A 4860-nucleotide genomic window follows, 5' to 3' on the forward strand; every position below is an offset into this window, starting at 1 on the left:
TATACATTAATACAAAGAGAGATCGTGCTTTAACTCCTTTCAAATTTTTAATTTTCGACACTAAAGACATCAAATAATTAATTAGGTACCAATTTTGGGCGTAACGAGGGTGCTAACTCTTTCTCGTGCGTAACCGACTCCTGAACCCGTTTTCTAAACTTTGTAGACCAAAAATCGTTGTTTTAAATCAAACATCTCATTAAAACGATCAAATTACGAGGTGATCTGATCACACTTCATAAAAATGATTGATAGCGACTCTATTTTTGTTTTTTTTTAACTAAAAAGTTGGTTTTGAGAAAAAAATGATTTCAACAATGGTAATAGAGAAAACCAACCAAGATCCAACTGTAGTTGAAAGGTATTTTGAAACATGCAACAACTGTTTGCCAACAAAGGAGTAATTAGTAAAGAGAAACATAACTTCAAATGGTACCTCCACTTTGTGTGGAATGAAGCTCGAAACCCTTAAACATCTGTTTGTGCAATGTCAGTTTGCAAGAGCTGCATGGTTTGAAAGCTCACTTACAATAACGATTAATTGATTTTGCCTCAACTCAATTTTAGATTTGATCCATCAATGGACATTGAGAGTTTAAAGGCGAGGAGCTTTTAAAAGGTTTCTACGTGTATGCTTTGGGCAACATGGAAGGCTAGGAATGATGTTTATTTTAACAAGTCCACCCCAACCCCGTAAGGTGTTTAACAAATGGTAGGCCTAAATCATGTCTTTCTTTTATTCTTTAATGATGGAATCGATAAAGATATATAAGTTAATTGCAGTCCATTCAAGTGATTAAAAATAATATTGATTGGAATCTCTCTCTCTCTCTATATATATATGCAATCAAAAGAGATTTCGAAGGAGTAGAAATTGTTTAAGAAAAACTGTGATGGAATTTTTTTATCATTTATAAAATTATAAACTATAATTCAGATTCTTTAAATTGTTAAAAAATAAGAGATTAAATTTTACATATTGATAAATTTAAAAAAATATCACGTCATTGAATTGAAAATCATTTTTGACATGTGATAGACAAATATTAATACATCCTTTTACTTATCTTTGATCTCGTACTCCAAACATTTTTTTTTCAATTCTCGTCATTATTGTTAATGTAAAATACATTGATACATATTGCTTAATTAAAGTGCAAAAGAATAAAATTTTACATAGAAAGGATTGGACCATGTCGGCCCATCTCGAGGCAATACAAAATGGCCCAAAAACAACAATTTCTGCGCCAACGCTATCGAGTTCGAGTAAGCACCAACTTCCACATTATCCCGGGGTCGAAGAAATCTTCAAGAGAAAAAAAATGAAGCAGGGCCTTCTTCTATGGAGTCCTTGCTATCTATCTCCACCATCTTTCCACTCAATTTCCCTCAAAATTCCATCAACCAAACACACTCCGCGACTCGCACCAATCTCTGCTTCTCTTGATTCGACTGACACCCAAGTCCAACTGCAGCAGCAGCTATCAGCCAGGGAGAGAAGGCAGCTAAGAAACGAAAGAAGAGAGAGCAAATCAGGGTACAACTGGAGAGAAGAAGTTGAAGAGAGGCTCATTAAAAAACCCAAGAAGAGATACACTTCTTGGACTGAGGAACTGAATCTTGATAACTTGGCTCACTTGGGTCCTCAATGGTGGGTGGTTCGAGTCCCGGGTTAGAGGTCTCGAGACAGCTGAGGTCACGGCTCGCGTGCTGGCTAGGAACTTCCCGAACATCGAATTTAAGGTAAACAGAGCCAGTATAGTTTGTTGCTATTTCTATTTATTGGCTGGTAGAACATAAGATGCATTTTGTTGTTCGTGTAGCCTTTTATATTTATGCTGGGACTTATTTGAGGGTTGAACTGAAACGTTATTGAGATTTGAGAGAAAAATATGAAAATGTTTGTTTGTGCTAACTGTTGCTAAGAGGGCTAGACATAGCGGCTAGCCTTGGAATTGGTGTAACCATTGTTATCTCCTCCATTAAGCTTCTTTATATGTACAATCGAAAAGTTGTCTAGGCATTTTAGGCGTTATTGTTTAAGATAGAGAAAAAGGTTAAGAATTTGATGCATATATAATATGATTACAGTTACTAGTTCCTTTTTTTTCCTTCAGATATATACTCCAGCTGTTCAGGAGAAGAAGAGATTAAAAAATGGTTCCATATCAGTTAAACCGAAGCCCTTATTTCCTGGTTGTGTTTTCTTAAGATGTGTATTGAACAAAGAGATTCATGACTTCATAAGGGAGTGTGACGGAGTTGGAGGTTTCGTTGGTTCAAAGGTTGGGAATACGTGAGTGTTGCTTTTTTCCTGATTGAAAATTTCTAAATTCTCTAGAACCATGGCTTTCAATCATAAGTTAATTTGTTATCTGTTTGCAGTATGAAGATGGCATTGTTTCATACGTCATTTTGAGTTTCGAAAAATATAAGATTTCTAATGAACCTTTGGAGAGAGCTTTACTATATGATGTTGTTGATTTAAAAATTACCCAATCTAAATAAAACTGTTGGTTTCATGATTCTTTCGTATCTTGTTTCAAGTTATGTTAGGATTTCGAAGATGTTTAAACTATAAAGACAACGCACTAAGACCTGAACAAACCCAAGGACACTTGTATACATTTTTTATGAAAATAATGCTGAATTCAGAGTATTTTTATGTTTTTCAGTTTTTTGGGTCAGTATAGTTAAGTGCTCGTGCATGGTTTGCAGAAAAAGACAAATAAACAAACCTAGGCCTCTTTTCGTTGATGACATGGAGGCAATCTTCAGGCAGGCAAAGGTGGAACAAGAAAAAGCTGATCAAGCATTTCAGGAGGAACAGCAAGGAGAAAATGCTCTCATGTCTGATAAGATGAATATAGAATATAATGTAGATTCCAATGGTGTAACAAGCTCCGTTTTGGACACCAAGCCAAAACGAAAAACTAAAAAGAAGTCTGATACTGTAGCAAATGGAGCAAAGTATTCTAAGCAACTAGTCCCAGGTTCAAAGGTTCGCGTATTGTCTGGGAACTTTGCTGAATTTATTGGCAGCCTTAAGAAATTGAACCGAAAAACTGGAAAGGTATGACATTTACAGTGTGAACAAGTGAAGTTACTAAATCAAACATAGGCCTGTGCTTGCATACTTTTTGGTGTGAAACGAGAAACATTTATAGCCCTTAATAACCTAAAACATCCTTTCTTGTAATGACGGTGGATACTTGTGCATTTAAGTATCAAGTTAAAATGACTTTTTAAAATGAAAACATGTTTCTTGCAGGCAACTGTGGGATTTACGCTATTCGGGAAAGAAACCTTAGTAGATCTAGATGTCAAGGATGTTGTACTGGAAACAAAGTGACATGAATATGCTCTCCTGATATATCATTACAATTGAAGGGTAAGATCATTGAGCTAATGTCCTTTTGCTGTGAGCATCTTTTCGCCCACATTGTATGTATATCATGGCACGGAAGTCGTAACATACACCTCATCATTGCTTGCAAACTTTTGTAGATGATTCTCTTAGTTGCTTCCTGTGTCAATTGTATCTTACCATCAGGTAATAGGAAATTTTCTGAATTTGTCTAATCTGTTTCAAGTCATTACCTTTGATATATCACATTCATATTTACCCTGCAGGATGTATACATTTTTGTGTACATACAATCCTAATTTGCCTAGTCATTTTAAGAACATTTTTCGCTTTATAAATATGCTTTACAAAGTTTACATTGCAGCTGTATCAAACACTTTGTAGATTAATAGAACATATTTCTTGAAGAGGCATCTGGATAAAACTTGAGATTCATGATGTTACTTGTCTGTTTTATATAAAACCATGTGCTTTCATATGCATGTGTCTGAAGGTGATGCTCTGCCTATTTTTGTTTCCTTTCTGATAGTGGATTTGCTCAGGCTGATGCTTGGCTACTGTAAGCTTTCGTTCAGATGGAGTTATGATATTCACTCGTTAATCCTCAGAAAACTGGTTTACATTCCAAGTTGTCCCCTTGCTCCTTTTGTTGACGATATCCTAATTTGGGATATGCCAATTAAGTAGTTAAGGCTTAATGGACAGGCACCTTCGGAAGTTGGAGCTTGCAGTTATTATGGAGTTAATTGATTACTATCATTGAATATGAATTGCATAATAGCAATAATGACGTCTCATCATTTTTGTTAAAGTCAGTTGATTACTTCTTTTTTAAATATCAAAGCCCGGGGTTTAATATTTGGTTGTGGATAGCCTCTTTTCTGTTTCTTAGATTGGGTCTTGAGCTGCAACCGAAGGGTAGCTGTACTCCACCTCTTAACTGTTCCTTCCATTATATCTTCCATGGTTCTGGTTTGCTGGGTACGGCACTGTGTTGTACTGTTAAGTGGAACTTGCTTCTTCTTGTTTCCTTCTATTTATTTATATACTTCTTGGGAGAGCTAAGAGGAACTTCCTTTAAAAGAAAACAATATATATATTTAACTTGTGGAGCAGTTTGGTTTACATCTAGTGCCCCGTGATATTAAAGCTTGGTTAACCAAAGGTACATTGATAGTAGTTGCATTAATTATTTAGTTTGTAGTCTAGTGTTTATTAAGATATTGATTACCTTACATCCTCATGGTTTTAGCTTTTAGCTTCTTTCTTCCTCTCGTTATCATAGTTTCTTAAAATTGATAGTATATACCCAATTTATACATTATTCTTGAACTGGCAATCACATGAACCCTATAAATAAGAGAAAGTTTTAATGGGATCCAATTGTAGAAGCCATCAATGTCGTAAATAGCTAAGAGCCCAACCTTGGAATTAGCTTTTGCTTCTTCACTATTTTCAAGAGTTACTTTAGGGCTTTGGAGACTTGGCTTTAG

At 35.3% G+C, this 4860-nt stretch overlaps 1 pseudogene; it reads left to right on the plus strand.

Moving 5' to 3' along the window:
* Window positions 1-1252: 1252 nt before the first annotated feature.
* On the plus strand, window positions 1253-4225 carry LOC107948855 (uncharacterized; annotated as a pseudogene).
* Window positions 4226-4860: the final 635 nt, after the last annotated feature.

The sequence above is a fragment of the Gossypium hirsutum genome, chromosome A04, assembly GCF_007990345.1.
Source record: "Gossypium hirsutum isolate 1008001.06 chromosome A04, Gossypium_hirsutum_v2.1, whole genome shotgun sequence".
NCBI classification, from domain to species: Eukaryota; Viridiplantae; Streptophyta; class Magnoliopsida; order Malvales; family Malvaceae; genus Gossypium; species Gossypium hirsutum.